At 28.2% G+C, this 22,616-nt stretch overlaps 1 protein-coding gene across 2 annotated transcripts in view; it reads left to right on the plus strand.

Annotated features, from left to right (window-relative positions):
- Positions 1-10,106: 10,106 nt before the first annotated feature.
- The window catches only part of LOC132922631 (broad-complex core protein isoforms 1/2/3/4/5-like), a 77,742-nt gene continuing 65,232 nt past the window's right edge, over positions 10,107-22,616 (plus strand). For both annotated transcript variants that reach the window (XM_060986244.1, XM_060986246.1), the window contains exon 1: positions 10,107-10,282. The gene's annotated coding sequence lies outside the window, so the exon portion shown is untranslated. The remainder of the gene's footprint in view (positions 10,283-22,616) is intronic.

Here is a 22,616-nt window from a genome sequence, read left to right on the forward strand (position 1 = left end):
ATACACAATACACATCATAAGCTTCTCACTGACAAAAAAAAACACATATAATAACAAAAAAAATATCACTGTGTGGTTGTAGGCAACTTTAAGTTCGGATCCGAGAAAAATTTTCCAACGAATTAACTCTTTTGTTGGTTTAATAAAATAAGATCGTTTAAAGGTTTTCACGTTTATATGTCTCTTACAATGCAACAAATAAATAAGCGATGTTTTTCATTACTCGTCGAAATTCGTGAAATATGCGCGTATATTGTATTATACGTCTATCTAGTCTTGGATATTGTTTAACCTGCTTACGGATGCATATAAGTATATAATAACTAATAATTATACAATAGTCAATAATGCATATTATTTATTAATCCTACTTACAAACTATTCCAAGTTAACTGAAACGAAATGCGTTGTTCTCACATCATAAACATTGTGATATTATTTTTATAATTATTCACAGCTTTGTTCAATCGCTACAAAAAGTTTAAAGATTCGATGTGGACTATGATCTAATTTTTAAACAAACAGAAAATTATTGAAAATTTTCCATATCATCATGTTTAGTTTTCCACACATTTATTCTATGAAAGTCATGATCATCATAGTGTAATGTTCTAAATCATACATTAATAAAAGGTCAAAATAACGTCGAGCTTTAAAACAAGAAAAGTACTTTTTTTTCTTATCACCTAGGACCTACTTTTATTTAATATACAATTACTTGTATATATTAATTTACATATTAAAACGAACAATGCGACAATATAGATAAATAACATATTGATAATGTATAAATAATAATATATAACTATTTACCTAGCTACCTAAGTCATGTTTAATATAGAATAGTAAATATCAATTCATTAGCTTTTAATTGTTATTTTTAAGTTAAAATCCATAGTTATTATTTATTAATTACATAATATACAAAATCCTACTATTATGAACATACTGGTATTACAACTAGAAATTTCAATAATAGAATAAAATAAGGTGATTTTTAATACTACAGTTCATATTTATAATATAAGATTAAAAATTACTATAAACTATTAAGTATCTAAATTATAAAATAATTTATGTTTTTCATACTATCTGTCTATGTAACATATAAGATCAAATTTCAATAAAAAAAAAAAATGCATACGTTTACTAAGGAAATCAAAGTAATACCTATTATTTTTTAATTTGAAATTTAGGATTTAATTTAAATAAATATTTTTCTAAAAATTGTTGTATAAACCAATAAACAAATCACAGATCACCCATTCAAACCAATAACAGTTAACTGCTAGTAATAATAATTTAAAGTTTAAACTGCAGCTTACCAAAGTCATTTTAACCGATTACGATTACAAAATAGGTTCTTAAATGCAAAATAAAAATTAACGAATTTAATTTTTAAACACATAAAACCTATTTACATTGCAGCACCCTTGTGACTACTGTTCAGTTTATCCACAACAAACAAAATAAATACCAACCGAACAGCCCGTAAAATATCTCGGATTGCATCTAGTTAGACAACTCAACTCACGTGGACAACTCAAATTAATTCTCTAAATCATTAACTTTATCGATTGAATTCCCTATTAAAATCCAAATTATTACTCCAAAAGAAGTATAGTATTTTACAAACTACTCATTCTATCTAGATCGCCACAACGTGGTGTACCCTGGTACCTCTTTAACAAATTTTGTGAGATCCACATTAAAACTGAAATTTGTATACTAAAATATCTACAATATCTTTTATTTATCTTATCTCGATATTTTTGTATCTTTTAATTATTATTATTAAATATGTAATTAAGAACCATAAATCGTATACTCAGTATAGTATAAGGTAATAATGGCTACGAACTAACCATAAGTAAATAAGTATGTTTAAGTAACAATTTAAAGAATCTAAAATATATTTAATATATAAAGAATATGAAAAAAAAACATTATTACTTATTAGACCTATAGACCTAAAATACTTGTCAATTACAATTTACAATGATTATTTTGTCAGGAAAGATACCGCTCAACATCTACAAATGTCAATCACACGGTCACACGCGTGCTTATTATAAGTTTATAAGTTTGTAACCACCATTTAATAATGTGTCCGTTATGGTGAAAACCACGACTTAACTCAGTGTACCAAAGATAGAAATGAACCAGCAAAAGTCTTATGCAGCTATCCTCTTCTAGCTAACTATAAATTAAATTCCTAAACATATTCCGGAAATCTCAATCAGCTAATCATTGGTTTAAAAATAAATTACCTTAGCCAAAAATGTTTAACACTGACGAGAAACCAAAAATCAACTGAAAGTCTCCGCTCTTTCAAAAAACTTCTAACGAAACAACCAATTCTTCAGAAGGATAGTCCTTAAAACTATATCAAAGTCAGCTTAACAAACCAACTAGCTTCATTCATTTATGATTTTAAATCATTAATGAATTTTTTGATTTCACTGCTCACCGTGGCTTCACAAAAAGCTAACTCTAAAATATGTTCGCTAAAAAATTAATATCTATATTCTATAACCATATACAAGTACCTATAGAACGCTAACAGAATCACCAATAATGTTAAATATACTCCAAATATTGCTAAAATAAAACAATGTTGTAATGCGAGACGGCGCCTAAACCGTACATGGTCAAGATACTAAATTAACTTACTTAGCATAAAACAAACATAAAAAAACGTGTAATTACAACTTGATAATTATGTATATTTAGGTGGCCCATGCTGTAGGTCCCCTATTTCACGACTTTTACGTCAAATTTTAGTATTAACATTAAATCAAATTTACCTGTTGTACACAGAGTACCAAGAAACATAAAATAGACGTTAAATTTATTTTGATAAATGTTAGTCAATAATAATAGTTTTTACTTCTACTAGTGAAATTACTAATTAATCAACCGTATTTCATTCAGTTTCTATTAAAATATGTACCAGTCGGTTTTCTGTATTATAAATAAAAAAAAAACCATACGTTTATCGGTAGGTACTAGGTACATTTAATTTTAGTTCACAACTGCTAAACCTACAGAAGTACAGACATTTTGCAGTAGATTCGGCGGTGGTGAATAAAAAAAACAAAGCCTCTATCTATTCCATTATTCTAGCGTATTATGCCGTATACGCGGTATACGGTAACAAACGTGCAAACGAATAGCGTACCTAGGTATAAGTTATATTATTCTCTTTGGCGACTACGGCACAAGAGCTATGATTTGCGCGTATACCATAGGAGTAGAGTAATACAGAATTACGCGGAACTGTATAATAATACGACCGATGGCGTACCCGAATTCTGTGGTAGTAATTCAGCGAACGGTTTTCTCAACTATCGTACGCCTACTGTTTGCACAGAACATGTGCAGTCGTAAATATACAACGTTTCCGATTCTCAATCTACGAAGCGGCAAAATTCAATAAAAAGGTAAAATCTTGTTTATTATTATTATGTTTCTAAACGAATTATATTTATATATCGTAATCCGTAATAGGCGTAATATGTAACTGTTAGGTTTACAAGCATAATGTATTAGCTGGTTTCATATTATATGCATACGTTTATAGTGCCATAGTGGTGTGTCTTACACTCATTATTGTCTTAAATATTTATATAGCTATACGCCTATACAATATATATTATTATATAGTCTTGTTATATAGTGTTCAGTTTTTGATCATAATATAATAACATGGTAGCAGTTTCCCACGTCCACCTTATCAAGGCTTTTACACTTTGGTCGAAAGAGAATTACCATTTGCGATAAAAAAAATTCATTCATTTTGGGTACAGCCCATCTGCGTTAGGTTTAAATAAAAAATACGTTTTTCAGTACCTCTTATTTGCGCCAAATTTACCCAAATTGTACAGTGATTTTACACGATAATAATAATCAATTAAATATTTATATTTTTTTTAACATTATAATAGTTATAATACAAATTATTTTCAAATAGCTGTTAATAAATTTGTTAAACACACTTTTTTCAAATGACTCAATAATTGTCAATAATACATATTATTTTTTTAAATAATATCTAATAGTATACATTATTAAATTAAATTATCAACAATATACATATTTATAACACAATATACTATATACTAGATGAGAACTGAGAAGTAAGTACATTTTTAGTAAACTTTTTTTTTTAATTATATAATATTATATTGTTATCTTTTAAAAAAAAGAAATAATTGAGAATCAATTAGATAAACAATTTTCAATTTTTGTTATAGTGGTTGTATAATAATAGTAATAACTAATAACATTATAAGTGAACCCACGGTTATATTTTATAGCTTATTTTATGTATTTTACAACTTTACTAAGACTCTAAAATGTAATTAAATAATACCTCTTCTAAGTAAAAGAATAAAGAAATACTATTTCGTACTACATACAGAAGGATAGAACACGATTGAGAACGGTCCTTATCGGCCGTACCTTTTTTAATAGCACGATTGAGAACGTTCTTACCTGCTAACTTTTATGCAACGTTGCCACATTAATTAAAAATAAAAATAATAAAAATACAATATACAATAAATATAAGATATCAATCACTATATTTTGGTTACAAAATAAACTTACCTGGAATCTATATTTATATACAACATATTTGTCAGCTTAAGATTAAAAATTTAAAAAATCAATATTTATTTGCCAGTATATACACAATTTAAATTTTTTTTCCCAAGTTCTTATTTCCGGTTAATTTTAAATACCTTATTATTTCCTTATTTGGTTCAAACTCTTTATATAAATTAATTGTTGAAACAATACGATTATAATCTTTACTGGCCATGGTTTTTGAAATATTATTTTCAACGGAGTTGATTATTGCCTAAAAGTTTAGATAACTAAAAGTTAAGATAAATGGCAACGTCGCTAGAAAAATCGTTCTCAATCGTTTGATTTTAAGGTACAAAATATTGTTTCTTTGATCTGCCAACATCGTTCTCAATCGTGTTGCTAAAAAGGTAAAACGTTCTCAATCGTACAACACCGATACAGAACTTGTGTGATTGAATAGTCAGAATTTGACAAATGAATCTATTTATGGTACCTATTGTTTATATAACCTTTTGGCAACATTTTTGTGCCTACCAAAAGTCTCAAACTACCACCATATAAAATGCTCAGGAAAACTATATTAAGGTTTTAAAAATAACAACCACCTGACCTTATCCTTTATTAAACATATCACAAACTACACTATGCCATTTTTTTGAAATTCGATTAAGTTTTATTACGCGTGTCGCGTGTGTACAATTGGTGCTAAAAATTATTTATAAATTAAGTAACTTCGTAATTTCTCAATTATTATTACTTGTTAAAGAAATATTTGATATAACTATTTTTTCATGATGGACCCCCTTAAGATTAAACCATATTTTTTGTTAAATTAAATCTATTCAATTTACAATTAATTATACAATCGATTTAATTCTTTATATCAATATATTTGATAAATTCACAATATTAAAAATATATCAGTGTTATTGTATAAGTAAGTTAGATATTTGTTTTTGTTTTTGTTTCTCGTATATTATATAATACCTATGAGCAATTTAACAAAATAAAATTGATAAAATTCGTCGATATGTATTATGTATATAATTAATTAATTAATTTTTAGATTAAAAATTATTCATTTAATTAATATTTGACAATAAGTTATTATAATTTGGAATTTTTGAATTCAAAATACACTTGATACACTCGTTAATATCACACTCTACATAATTATAATTAATTAAGTTCGTTGTACATATTATATGACATTGATATCTCCGCCTGGCAAACCAATCGGTAATCGGAGCTGTGTCCGTTAAAGCTTGAATTCATTCATCAATGCATTTTACAATTTTATTTCGGCCGGAGTCAGATAACACGGGCGTATCATTTCAATAATACATATGCATTTTTATTTGCAACTTTTCATCGATTCCCACGAAATACGGAATTTATTTTTCGTATAAACTATATCATTAACAATAGCAATATAAAATACCTAGTTCATCGATCAATTTACAATCTGTTAATTATATATTTTACAATTTTTACAACATGTTCAACACGATACTAAATTACTAAAACAAAATTTACCTTTCACGTAACTGATAATGATATACGCATAAGCAATAAGTTAAACAATTTTAAGTTTAAGATTTCTGTTCGGCATAAAATATATACATTTTCGCGTCTGAATATTGTATTATTATATTTTAGCAATGATTTACCTCAATAAAAATTATATTTTCCTCTCTATACGGTGACGGTCTTTCTATTTATATTATATCAGTTTAAAATAAATTAATTTATATCTATGTATTGCTCACTACACTTAGGTACAAATAGACAACAAATAAAATCTATAAAATTATTTTATTTCAACAATTAATAAAGTTTTGTGAACTATACCTATACCTTAATTTATAAGATTCAATGATAAATAAGAAAAATTGTTTATATTCGTACCTTTAATTTCTGTATGTTATTCTTTTTTGAGTATTGTTAAGTGCACTTAGTGCAGAATAAAAAGAGACTATAGCCTATTGTATATTTGAATTGTAATCCTAAATATTAGGTTTGTATCGTGTGTGAAGGATAAAGCACGTTTGAACGACCATAAATTGTACTTCTCAATAAAAGACAAAAATAATAATACATGAGAATTAATTTCAATCAATTACTATTTAGTCTTGATAACTAGCTTAAAAAATATAGTTACATTTCGAAATATACCAAAAACAACTTTTGGAACCACTAGTATTGTATAATTATTCATTTTCATTGCGTATTAAAATTTATTACAATCCGTAGACTGTCCTCGACGTTTTAATATTTTTAATTTTTTTTTTTATATATAAATGTAATATTCGTCTTCATACGGTTAGTATATTTAAACACAAAACTGTCACACATTTGTAACTATACCTGTATATTATATAATTGTGTTTTTCCAATACACTATAGATTTACAGTATTTATACTTACTACTTCAAGATATTAATACTATTTCAAGTATCGGTTTACATCTAAAAATATAATAACTTTGAAGATGTTAGTTAATTAAAAGTAGACAAGTATAGTAAAATAACGTTTTTTTAAATGACGTATATAAATAAATAAATAGTTTATATTAATAACTATAACTTTATTATACACGCAATAAATTACATTTAATGCATTTTGATTTATTTAAATATGATATTATATTCCACAAATAATAATCATATTATTAGAAGTATAATAAAAAAAAAACAATTTTAATTTAATTTCTGGTTTGATTAAGGTAATTTTTTTTTCATATTTCGAAATTAATTATGTATATACATATTGCATAATATACATTATACATAATAGTAATATCGAAGAAAACTATATTATGTACCAATATACCTATAAGCTGTAGATAATTCCCTTTTATTTTTTAAAGATCAATTCTTGAAGTATTTCTTCTTAAAATGTTTTAAACGCTTAAAGTACCTACATAAAATAAATTTATATACTACATTGTGATTTATGTATCTATATAGTTGTTGGATTTCTGCAATATTTTTTCGCTGATTTAAAATGTGGGTATTTTTACATCTAATAAATATTTAATATTTCATAATTATACGTAAAATCTAATGAAAGGGAGATGTAATTAATAAAATTCTGAACAGTATATAGTTTACCCGTTTGAGCAATAGTCACCACTGGACATGCCTCCCTAGCCTCGTGGTCTAAATTAGTTCTGTGGTCTGAATTAGCCTCGTGAGAATTATATAATGTACGAATAGTTCACTTGGACATTTCGACGGGTTGATAAATAGGGGCAATGGCAATGGGGCATGCTTTCTTATTAAATCTGAAAGCGATTTATCATCATTTTATAAATGATTTTATGTAGAATTCTGTATGTTATGTATGACCTATATGGTCTACGGGTATGAGTATTGCGGTATTGGGTAGTTTATGTATTGTAAATTTCAGAATTTTTTTCTATAGTAATATTTTTTAATTAGCATATAGACATATAAATGCAAATTATAATACATTTTTAACTTGATAAATAAGATTAAAAGTACAACAATAAATCCAAAATATAGCTAAAATTAATATAAAATATATAGGTTTGTAAAAGTGTAAAAAAAAACATACTAAAACTTAACAAATGATGGAATCTTACCAAAAATGTCAAACAAACCGTAATGAACAATTTTGAATAGTTTTTGATGTTTTTAGAAAAATTTGTTTTTATTTACTACGTTGTGTAAAGTTATCATGAGATAATAATAATTAAGTTTATTTTTTGCATACATTTATTTTTATAACGTAAATAATAAATGTGTGCTTATGGTTATAGTTTATGGTTTTTGTAATCCTTATAAATAATATTAACATAATAACATAGGTGTAAACTGTAAAGTTATGTAAGTATATTCATAAGGAAATTTACTAATTTAAAGTGGTAGGATTATGTAAATTCCTTTATCCTGCCATTTTAAATTGTTAAATCTTCATGAGACACCCTATATTTTAGTAGGTATATAAATTTTATTGAAAGGCGCAAATCAGAAACAAGTTTATTTATATCGCATTTTTTTCTACACACCGGACTACCGGAGTAAAAAATTAAAACTATATTATAGGAATATAAACGAGTAATATTATTATTTAAATGTCATGTTGCCGCGTTTGTTTCGACTGTTCCTATTTCATCCAAATCGTATAATACAATATACATGCAATAATTTTTCGAACATTTGATTTGTGTTGATTAATAATATGATAATATCATGGAGGTACGATTTTTAAGTGATATTTTATTGTGTAGGTATAATATTATTATAGTCGCGAATAACGAATATATAACGATCATAATATCATATTTTTGTAGCCGTCGTAAGTCTGATATATATTTGATGTGCGAATTATATTGTATATATCGGTCCACCTGTAATGAAATAAATATAATATTTCGTACACGGTGCCCCGGAGCAGTGAACGGAAAAAAAAAATATAATATAATCGTACATAGCTAAACACATTTTATTGTCATTTTTAGTTCGTGGAAACGAAACGCGGTCGAATCGGCGCCGCCATTACACACATACGAGTACACCCGTATAATAATATATTAAATGAAATGCGTATAAAAGATTTCTACCCCCTGGTTAAAATCTCAAGGGCGACTAGAGAAATAGTAATGGAGCGCCGCGGCATATATTTAGAATACGCTCGCACACATACACACTCTCGCATTATATACGTGCTCTATACCTGTATATATGTATAAATGTTTACTGGATATATTGGTGGTATAATATAATATTGTAGACATACCTACCTATGCGAGTGTAATATATGTATGTGTATATGCATTGTGCACGAAATCAACCCCATGGAGATGGAACATACCTGAAACACGCATCATATATATAGGTGTATCTACCTATAATGCTGCCGAACTCTGTGGCACTGGCTACACCAGTACGACCTACGACGGCGTCTCTGGTCGTTTCCCAACAATAACCGGCGGCGTCATATTATATTTTACATAGTAGCCGTATAGTGCAACACAACGGCAGCAACACAAATGATAATACTGTCCGGTCCCTTATAATAGTACGTTTGTATGTGTGTGTTATATATATATTAATGTATATAATATACATACATAATATATATATATATGTATAAAGATGGCGAGTCTGTCGTGTATTGTACGACGACTACCCGAATGTTATATATTATTATTATTATTATTATTTCCCTTTTACAAAAACTAGTTATTCGTTTGCACCCCGTGAGGAGTAAGCGCGCGCACACGTTTATCGTAGCCGTCAACTATTTTACGTCTAGCCCGCCGCGACCGACCTCACCCGGAATTCCATCGACCGATTTGCAGCTGCCCCTTCGCCGCGGCGCACCACAACAAGAGATTTTTATTTTTCGTCCTATTGTTGCACTATATCCACCACTACCACCAACACCACCACCACCACCACCAACATCGCTATATACTACCACCTCGATTTCTACCACCACCACTATAGGTATGCTACTACCACCGTAGTCGTCTTGAACGATCTCATCCCGACACTTACAAGAACAGCGTGGTAGTAAGTGGTCGTAGTTGTGATATAGTGGTAGTAAGTGATCGTTTTAATTGTGGTGTAATAGTCGCGATCGCCGTTCTCCTGCCGAAACCACCCTCACAACACGGATATTTCATCGGTTACATTCAGATATTCTATATATATAACAGGTAATAAACTTACAAGTTACGGCTATGCTTTAATATTATTCACGTATAGTATGTCGATTTTTCGATACGGATATCAGTCGTTATCTGCAGATATCATACCAATTTTTGCATTTTAATTACTTTTGTGACGAGTATACTTTATTACTATTATAAATTGTTTTTTAATTGTATCGCGGTAGAATGATAGAATTTCAGACCGAATACCGGTGATAATATTATAATACTCGTTTATCATACTCTGGTTATTAATAATAATATATACTATATGGTGCAGTACCTATACTCTAAAGTTAACTTGTTATCGTCATGTAAACAACCCCAAGTCCCCAAGTCCCCAAATACTCCTGCAGCGCTCGATTCAACCTTGCTTCTATAGCCAGTAACCAAAACTACATATAAGGCTGTATAATAATGTTTCGAATAAATGTAGTTATTAAATGTTTACTTATTCAATATCTTTACGTATTAAGTAGGTATACGAGTAGTCTACATTATTGATATAGACTAATACAGTCGTATAAAGGTAGGTACTACACTGTATAGGTAGTTACTAGTTAGTGCCATGGTCGACTATCGAAGTCTTTTACAAAACGCGTGACTTTGATAAAGATTATACCTGTATTTTAAAAATAATCGGTCAGCTTTTTTTTTTTATTATAACTTTGATTTAATAATATTTTAATTTTTTCACTTTTATTTTAAATTTAAATTTCTACATGTGGCAATAAAAACCATATGAAATCAGTATTTGCAAAATACACGTAATTGAATCGAATATAAATTACTTTTCGTCATTAATACATCATAAACATTAAATATCCCGTGCCAATTTTTTGCAATAAAATAGAAGTGGTTTGCAGAAGAAAACCATTTTCTCGTGAATATTTAATTTTAATTTTTCAACCATAAATATATTAGTGTATTATTGATTTATATTTTTATTTGAAATACTTTAAATATAATATTATTTTAAATACAATAATTATATTGATATAAGCAATCAGATATGTTTTTAATGACACCTGTCTGTCTCCTCGGTTCTAACTCTAAACTCTATAAACTATTCGCAATAATACAATTATTTTGTCTTTAGATTAATACTAAACTTAATATTAGTCAAGACTTTTTGATTAAAAAATATTTATTCAAAACAAATATTAATTATAGACTATAATATGTTATCTTATCATTTTTCGGTTAAACTTATTAATCAAATAAACGTAAATTAAACTTGGTTTAAACATGAACTAAGAATTTATATTTTACTCGATAATAGTTTCGATTTAAACCCATAATTAGATTTGCTAACCAAGATTTTAAGATTTAAATTGTTATCGTGTTAGTTTTTGTTTATTGTTTCATGAGTCGTTTAACAGCACATTTCTCGTAAAACCAAGAAATATACAACTAAATTTTTAGGCATTTTCAATTTATAATTTTAATGGAAAATTTAAATTTGTTTGTTAATTCGAGTATTATAAAATATATAATAGAAAAATGAAAAATAAAAAAATGTAATATTGTAATCCATCACATTGGTTAATAAATGTCTAATATATGATTTCGATAATTGTTAAAATAATTTGGAATAGGTATTTTATTATGATGAAGATTATAAGTGTTGGTTTATAATATAATAATTGTGTGTACTATCGTATGTTATTAGGGACTATAACCCGTTTTTTTACGTTACAACTTGTTTGGTAATGCAGACAAGAATGTGTCGTAAAACCTATTGACTATATAATGTAGTCTGTGACTTATACCAAGCAGTCATCTACATCAAGTCCGTGATTTAACAGTTTTCGTTATAAATATAGGTACATATTATAGGTATCATTAAGTATATTTTTGTTGCTTGGATGAATCTATTATATATTAATTAAAATTTACGCATGTACAAATTTAGTTATGCAGAATGAATAATTAGTAAACAACATTCATTTCGTTTTAATTTATCATTATTTTTATTCAAATTAAAATTTGTAAATAATAGCACACTGTGCAAATTAAATTCAAACATTGATTATTTAAAAACATATATCTATGGTGTATAAATAAATATTCTCTGCATTTTAAAATAATCGAATCGTATACGCTACAAAGTACCAAACGCATTTATTGACGATTTATTTATTCAACCCTATATATAACTAAATAAAAAAAGAAAATCTCATTATTATATGTAAATGGTATAGGATAATTATATTATACACTCTTTTAATAATATTACTACCAGGTCTGGATTGGGCAGGCGAGCTATACCGAGAAAATCTCTGTGAGCTGCTCAAAATATGGGCCGGTTATTAGTGTTTGGTCGTAATTTTATTTTTTTTATAAAAATGATAAGTTAGTACAAACATTATTTTAAAATATAATTAAATCAAATTATTAAACCATACAGTAGTTATAGCTATATACAAACGTTAGCAATCCTAAGACTCGGTAGTCCGATACCTTGGCTATAGTCGACGCTGATTACAACTATTATTTAAGAAAATTATAATAATTTTCAATCTACTCGATTGCAGCGTAATATAGCAATGAAAAAATAGATATAATAATATTGTAAACTAATAAAAAGTTTATAGTTAATAATGTTATTTGTATCTTGAAATGCTAAAAGAAATTCCAAATCAAATTATATCGTACTATCTTATATCACAATTAGTATGCATCGTATTTTTAAAAACAGAACTCTAATGCGCATTTTAAATACACTTATACATACACGTCTGCGGGGTGTCTGCGTAATGAACAAAATTAATTATAATACACTCTGTTGCATGCTGAAACGGCGAATTAACGCCTTCGGGCGACCTTGGGATTCTATGCGAGCGCACCAACAGGTGCACGAAGTCGGATAATTGTGACCAAACTGCACTGGGGAGGGTGGGTATACACTATGTACCTATACATAATTAGTGCAACACGGATTATTGCATCGTGTAAATTTTTCGCGAGTTGTGCGTGTATATATGCACGCGTGTGTATGAGAGTGATGCGATGTAATGTAATGTAATTATTATCGGACGTCTCGGGATTATAGCGAGAGATTACATCGTGAGGATAGGTTGGATATGGTGGGTGGGACGAATTCCTGTGCGCGGACAAAATGTTTACCGGAAAAACGTATAGTAACGCTCGATTTTTAGTCTCGGGTTAATTGAGTTATAGCGAGTAGTCATCACAGCCGTTTCGGATGGGTGACCGTCGGCACGGCGTGCGTGCGCACGCGCGCGCGCATATATACACACACATTGCGATTGAAAAAACTGCGTCGCGACCATCATTACCATATTATAAATTATATTAAAACGTGTTTTTTATGTATAGAAACAAAATTATTATTAAGTATAACGAAATCACTCGACTATGCAGTCTGTCTGGCGTATAGTGTACTCGAAGGCGAACGAACCGATCTCGTTGTTTACATGTATAAATGGTATACAAGTGTATAATATGTATTTATATAAATATACTACGATAGTATATTATGATTTTGGTATATCGTAACCAGACACAGCCGCCGGCCGTTTTCAGATCCCTAGACTTAGTGTAATATTTACGCACACGTCGATGTCGGGCACGATCTTTCCCCACCACCGCCTCCATCAATGTCAGGTCCGGCGGCGTCTACGTCAGCGGCGGCAGTCGTATAAATTACCGCTAAAACGGGGCGCGAGCGCTTGCCGGGATTGAGAGGCGCGTGAACGACACACGTATTAAAAACAATGAATGCTCGCAAGCGCGTGTGTGTATATGCCGACACCGCCTTTTCTATCCGTAGTAATAATAATAATATTACAATCGATTGTAAAAAGACTGTACTGCGTCCGTCTAAAGAGTCTCCGTTCTTTTGATAATTGTATACTTATACCTCTAATCGGTTTTACTTATTTCTGTCCGTTCCGAATAGTAGTAACTAATTATAATGGGTTTTAGTGAAAAAAAAACTGTGTACAATACACGTTAAATCGTAAATATTGAACTGTATGTAGTAGTCGCGTTTTAGGTACCACTAACTTGGCTTGTGCGTATGCACATATTATTATAGTTGTACGTCTGGCGACGACCGAGACAACTGCGCTACGGCTATGATGGTTTCGGTGTGGGGGAAACCAGTCCCGATAAGTCATAGTTCCTAATGCCGCGCGTTCCCTATATATGCATATAATATATATGAATATATGTGTGTGTGTGTGTGTGTGTGTGTGTGTGTTATATATTTGGCCGTCGACCAATTTTCGATGTCTGGCCCCCTCTAACTCCCGGTCTATCGTTCTCACTCAACCCTTTTCCTCCCATCACACCGGGTCAAGTCTGTGACCGACCGCCTCACACAGACACTCATGCATACGCTGCACCGCTTGTCTGTGTGCGTACCGAGAGACGAGCGATCTACGACAGAGACTGTATAATAGCTCGTTTTCTAAGGCCACCGCCGCCGTTTGTGCATAATAATAATAATAACAACAGTCAAAGTATTAGTCCCACGCGATCGTTCACGAAATGTACGTAAATAGCCATATGGAAATGAACGAGACTGCATAGGAACGGAGGAGGGAAAAAATTATAATAATATACGCGGTTTACCCTAGGTCGCCGCCGTCGTTGTGCAGCATCTGATAAGATATTCGCCGAAATTCGACGGCGGCGGTTCAAATCGCTCGCGCCAATCACAAAACGCAGTACATTATATAAATATACATAGGTATTATTATGTACTTATTATAATGACTTACGTACGCAATAATACGTCAATGCTGCACAACGACTTTCTCGGTGACATGCGTCGGAAATGTTCAACTCGACTGCGCTGAATTATATCTAGAAATATCCGTACACTGCAATTGTACAATATAATGTTGTATCGAATAATCCGAAAATCATTGATGAACTCGACCTCCGAAAATTCTTAAAATAAAAGTAACGGAGTAAATTTGTAAAAAAAATGTCAATGACAGTATCGTCATGCAGCCCGCGGTCGATGCTCGGATATGATACTTAAATATATCCGTTCCAGTAAATGTATTTCGAATAATAATTTTAAAAAATATACTTGTATAAATTCGTTTAATCTTTATTGCATCACAGATTGACGATTGTACCACAAGTTATAAAACGTACCACTATGTGTTAAAGGGTTGTCTGTCTGAAGACAACCCTCTTGATAAATATAATTTAAGTCAGCCACACATATTATATTTTACTGCATGTGTGCGTATAAAATGTGTCTGCGTAGTTTTACTACAGTTTTAATGCCCAAAGACAACAAAATTCGCGTATGACTAAATACTTCAAAATTAATTCGAGCATTTTAAATACTAAAAGTACACTTTATTTTCTCAAAAGCAATGTTTTTAATATCTTTAAACAAATCAAAGTTAATAACGAAAACAATTTGTGAAAGTACACTTTTCTTTTGAGTAAAGACTATATTTACACATAATATATACATAGGTAATAATATATATGATATAATATAATATAATATCGTATACGTATATTATGTTTGTTTATTGTATACAACGTATTGAACATTCGATCTTGCCATCTTGATATACCTTGTAAATAATTTTCACGTTTAATTCGATAAAATGTCCCCGGGGCACTCACGGTTTAAAGGTTTATTTGAATCGGTAACCACGCGTTTTGGCTCAAGATGCTTTACGATTGGAGATTTTGTTATTCGTACAAACCCGCATAAAAGGGTAGGAACATTGAAAACATAAACTCGCGAGTTCTTTAAATGAACGTGGCTTTTATCTAATATATATTTGTTCACCGTAGAATACATACCCAGTGGAATCGTAGTCGTCTCCCCCTGCATAATATGTATATCACGTGATGCAAGGGTGCATGTCCTGTCGAGCGAAAAGAGGGTGCAATGACTGTAGTCGAATTATAAATGCATATATTAAAAAATTGGCCAACTTTGTATTTATGCATACAATGAAATATTCAACCAAATGTTTTTCGGCATTTTTAGTCTGCATATATACGCACGGTGCGTTTTGTATTATTCAACGAAACGAAATGTTTTATTCTTTAAATGTCTCCGACTGGATTGAGATTTTGTTTTTTTTTTTGTCCATAAAGATACATCATAAGTGTAATGTAACTATAATAATATTATGCTCTCGATCACAATATATTTATATTCCAACTGTAACCAAAACTGTTCACACGGATGCTTATCAATACGTATAACATGTTCGATAAATACGACAATATTATTATATTATACACTAAATACAAGCATACATGATTTTCTCATTTTTTTTTTCAATAATTATTATCGCAAGTCATACGTAGAAAAATTGCAAACTGATTAAATGTGCAATACAATACGTTTATTTTTTTTTATTATTATTAAATAATCTGATGACTTTTTACAAATTAAAATATAACACTACGGGGTCTGCATAGTGTTACGATAATATGTGCCTAGTGATGATGTTTGATATACATGTTAAAAATCAAATTTTTCGCCTAACTCTATGTAACCTTTAATAAGAAGAATTAAATTTCGGATGACACCCATACTAGTCTTTTAAAAAAAAACTACATAATAGTACGAGTATATAGTTTAATATAATATGATTTATAAAAATATATTATAATTTCTATCTCTATTATACTACGTCGAATCATTTAGTCATAATTGTTTAGTATATTTATCTTATTAAAATAATTCGAAAACCAAAATATTTTTTTTTCTCTTCAGAGAATGTTGATGTATCTATAATGTATAAGTAATAGTGTAGGTACCTTTAATTTAGTTAAATATTGAAAATATATAATTGAATTGAGTTTTTTATAGACTCCTTGTTTAAAAAAAAAATATTTATAACTTAGGGTATTTTTATTTTTTACATTATTTTCTCTTAATTTAAGTATATGATAAAATATGAATAATAAAATCTCTTTATTCTAACTATTTTTAAATGTGTCATAAAAGTATAATAATTGTACTTATTTTAAATTATTTTCATATCGACGATTATTTTGTTTGGATGAATCTATTAGTATTATAGGTACCTATATATAAATCAATCAATTATCCATAAAAAATTTTTAACTGAATACAAATTTTTCGAAGTGTATAATACAACTCAAAACATTTATATAAATGCTTTCTTCATATTTTAAACTCGTTTATTCGAAAATTATAAATGAGAACTAAATATAATTAAATATAAGTTAGAATTTATACAATTTTTGGAAATATAACTAATTATAATATTATTTACTATATTCATTTTACCAATTTACCAGCGTTTTTTTTTTCAAAATAAATATGCAATCTATTTTTAAATTATATAACACCAATATTATATATATTCATATAAAACAAATTTAAAACAAATATAACCTTTATATACTCTGTATATAATGGTATAAGAAATAAAATTATAACAAAAATATGAAGACATATGCATTTAACACCTAGCTGTATAGATAAATAAATAATAATTAATGTAAAATGTATAAATGTATCTAAAAAAGGGAAATTATGTAAAAAATATGTAAAATATAAATAATTATTTCAGTTCGTTATAATGAGATTAAATTTTTTTTACCTAATGGCTAATCTAGCTATATTTTAGACCATTCAATGAAAAAAATTGCTAATACACGAACTTCCGATGCCTGCAATGTCATTATCCACAATTTACTATGATGCATTGATACGATTTATCGAGTTCACAATGCAAATTTTAATATAATAATATCAATTTTTAAAATTCAACTAAAAATAATTACTATAGCTATCTACATAAAATTGTTATTTGTTTCCAACGGCATTACGTTTTTAAATTGTTACATAGAATATCCAATTATCTGTAATTGTAATTAATTGTAGTTAATACACACATGAAGGTGTAAGTCTTCTGGTAAAAATTTAATAAATAGTTGATTGCCAATATACCGTCAAACATATAATATTCTTTTTCGTTTGCAACCCCAACTTGAAAATATCCCTTTTTATACTTTATAGAACACTCAATGCGAGTCCTAAAGGTTGTAAGTGCATACGCTCCCTTATAATTATACCTTGGTTGAATGCACTTTAATGCAACATTTCTGTGAATAATAAAGTTAAATCCAACTGCACTGCGTTAGACAAAAATTGCCCATTGAAAAAGGTCAAAAAGTCTTCAGGAATCGATTTTTAAATAGGTGAACGGTGTAGTGTTTTTTGTATAGATATATTTTGTTCAGAATTTCCATTAACTGAGTAATATTTCAGTTTAACCTTTAATTTAAATATTTTTAACCCAACCTTTTTATTTGATTTTTTTTTAACTAAAAAATAATAATTCAATCTAGTATAACTATATATTTTAATATTATTTATATCTTACGAGGTATAGTCTTAATTATATTAAGTAAATTCAATATTAAATTGGGAAATGTTTTATACATACATGAAATTATAAAATAGATAAAGTCCAAGAAGTATTAAATACTACTTATATGAGAAAAAAAACTGTATGATTCAACAATAAGTAAAAATAACTTGTTTTTAATGACGCAAAAGCGTTATTCTCGTATGAACATTAAAATTTAGATCAATTAATTTATTTCTCTCCATGTCCTTGTTTTCTATTTAGAACGTTTAACTTTTATCACAACACTTTTTTGTATTGGGCATTAAGATTAAAATTTGTATTTTCAAAACTGATGAATTTAAATAACATTAATTACCTTATAATAACAATATTAATAAAAAAAATAAAAAACTTCACAAAACATCTATGTAAAAATATTTATTTACTAATTCAGTGACTTAAACCGGATACATATTTATATATTAAGTATAAAAGGTACAAGTATATTCAAATTTATCTTTCGTTCACACAAATTAAAATAAAAAAAAAATACATGTAGGTATATTAACAATATTGACACATAAAATAATAATAAGATCGCGAAACACAATTTATTAAGAGTGTAACACAGTATACGTTTTTACAATTACGCTTTAACCTGTTTTGTAAACTAAGAAAATATCTTTCAAAACATAAGCATAAATTAGCAATAAATAATAATTTCCCCTGTTATTATTACAGTATATTTCCTTTGTTGAAAATTATCTAACAAAGAAAATATTACGTCAAAGAAGAAATATATATTTATATAATCAAAAATATTAATATAACTTTTGCATACTACAAACATTAAGATAAAATATAAAATATAATTCACTTAACAAAAGACAATATTTTATTTAGATAAAACATATAATTCAAAAGTGTTATAGTTAATATATATATTTTATATAACTATATACATATACATCTATGAGTTTGAAGTCTTCTCCTCTCCCCCCCCAAAAAAAAAATATATTATTGCATCAAAGAATAAAATATATTTCTTTTTTTATATAATTTCGCAAGTCCAGTATATTCTCAGGGGTATTATTTTAAAATTATCTTTTACGATTTTGAAAATCCGCTTTAAAAATATTGTATTTATTTGATGCAGGAATGCTTTTGGGTATTATACGGAGCTCCCGAAATCACTCAGATTTATAATACAAACTACGATGACATTAATAATACTAAGATTAATATGTATTATTAAAAAAAAAAAATGAAACTCGTAATTAAAGATCATTATAATTTTGTAAATCTTAATACCAAATAATATGACGTATATAAACACAAACAGGAATGTAAAATTGTATTGTTTTTTCTTTTAATCTTAAGAGTTATAATAATATATTATAATGGAAAATGAAGACCACTTTATTTTTTGATAAGATTAACTGATGTGCAAGTAAATTATGATTTATGAGTACATTTTTATATGAGAACAAAAATTAACATTTGTAACAATAATATATTTTATAAAACTATCAAAATATATCAATGTATATTAATAATTTACTCTTCCACACGCCGCATAAAACCCATTACAAATTTCGGTTACATTTAAAAAAAATTATTCCATCTAGCATTGCATGCATGTATATTGTATTTATGTATGGAAATGATTTACGACACATATTCGAGACACAGGATGTTATTTCAGTATAGCTTTGAATAAATCGTTGTTTTATTTTATTACTATTTGTCGTTTTTGAGGTCGCAATATAATCGCCAAAAGACTGTTCGTTCATACATTATGTATATATATCGCGCCTACACGTCTGATGATCGGGCCAACCGTATTACCACCATACACTATCCGAGCACTGTTGCTGTAGAAATATGCGCACGACTCCCGAACGACATTTTTTTTCCTCTTTATTATTATTACTATTACTATTCTTATTATTATTATTATATTTTGCACATGCCGCTCATTGGTTTTCCGTCTATTCAATACGCGACACGACGGGGCTCATACACACTCCTATATATATATTATATTATATACATTTATATACATCATACACGAAAGTAAAAGAGAACATTTTACAACATTTAGACCGTTGTTGTAATTCCTGAGCAACAACCCGTCTCCTGCAGATACTGCAGTGCATTATGTGTATATATACATAAATATATATTAATGCGCATAATAGAATATAATGCCTGAATTTTACCTGAAAATCCTACAAACACCTGTACCGTCGTAGGTGGTTTACACTCCACGAACATGTGCATTATGACCGGCATTCCGTCTCTCGGGGTTTCAATCTCGTTTATCTTCTATTTACCGATTCCGAGTCGATCCTTTACATATAGGTACTCTGCAGTAGGTATAACACTATTAGGGTTCACGGCATTCCATGGCGTGGCAACTCGATAGAGTGTAAATAATATAATATTATTATTATTATTATTATTATTATTATTATTATTATTATTATTATATTATAGCACTGTAAGCCTTCATGCTGAGACGAAAATTCGTTCATATATAAAATATAATACATTACGTTTGCTACTCTTTGCACCGCCGATAAATACGCTTAAAATAAGAAATCGAAACCGTATACTATATAATATTTTTTATAAAAATACCTACTGCAGTTATGACTATAATAATTTCAATTCAGATTAACACGATTTAAATTATGTATTTATTTTTTATTGATTCAGCCAGATCCTAAATATGGACCTGTATAATTCTTATAATATATACATGTGTAGTGTATTATTAATATATAGGTAAAACAGTTTAGAGGTTTTTAATTTGTTAGTAATTTTACTTTAAATTATTTGTATGTTGGTTCACTAGGTTCTTTATCGTATGTATAATATTATATATAAGCATTCCCACATAATATATAATATTACAGTTTATGGAGGTATAGATTTTTGAACCACTAAAAAAATACGGATTTATAAAATTGTTTCTATAACACTGAGAATTTTTGAATACTATATCAAAAGGAAAACCGCTAAACCACCCCTTTTCTCTGCCGTTTCACTTTTTTTTTAAAAATAATTCTCGGTATATATAGTTGCTGGCAATACACTCATTGCATGTTTATTGTATTTGTACATACAAGAGTGTAATATTATACGATAACAATAAAAATGCATTATTACATATGATTCAGCATTATGTCACAATAATGTAAGCACCTATATAAACTGAATAAATTGAAATTTTTTTTCGATCGGTCAACGAATAATAATTATGTATGATTTATATTTTTTTCCTTTTCGGTAAAACAAAACTATCATCAATTTACAATATTGTTTAACTCAAAGCAATTACATTTCTTAGGGCAAAGGTTGATAATAGTTTTTAATAATACAAATATTATATAATTATTAATAATAAAATACGGTTTCTGTTTTTAAACGTAATTTTTTACGAAAATGTAAAATATTATTGTTCAACGCCATATAATAATAATATTTATATATTTAGTATAATTTTTTTCAACGAATTGAGGGGATTTTTTAAATTAATATTTTCTCAATATACTAAAAACTATTATCGTAAATACATAATAAAATAATAATTAGTTTTAAAATGTCTTCCGGAATGTCGAAGGAATGTCGAAAAAAGATTTTAATGATTTTATATTTGACTGACGTACACATAATGTCGTGCAGAAGATAAAATATAATAATAATAATAATAATACAACGAATGGATAATCCCTTGTCCTACACCGTCCGAATCGGCGCGGCGGTATTACAAGTATACAACTCGTCCCGCCTACTCAAATTCAATCCAAATCGAACCAGACCGTGAATAGATCTAATAGCAGTCGTCGACATTATCGTGTTAAATATTACACACCAAGTGTGGTTCTTACGACTACTTGTTCTGAAAACAGAACAAGAAAATGTTTTTCTATAAAATAACATACCTACTTAATATTAATACAAATAAATAGATACTATAATATTTATAA

The sequence above is a fragment of the Rhopalosiphum padi genome, chromosome 2 (assembly GCF_020882245.1).
Source record: "Rhopalosiphum padi isolate XX-2018 chromosome 2, ASM2088224v1, whole genome shotgun sequence".
NCBI classification, from domain to species: domain Eukaryota; kingdom Metazoa; phylum Arthropoda; class Insecta; order Hemiptera; family Aphididae; genus Rhopalosiphum; species Rhopalosiphum padi.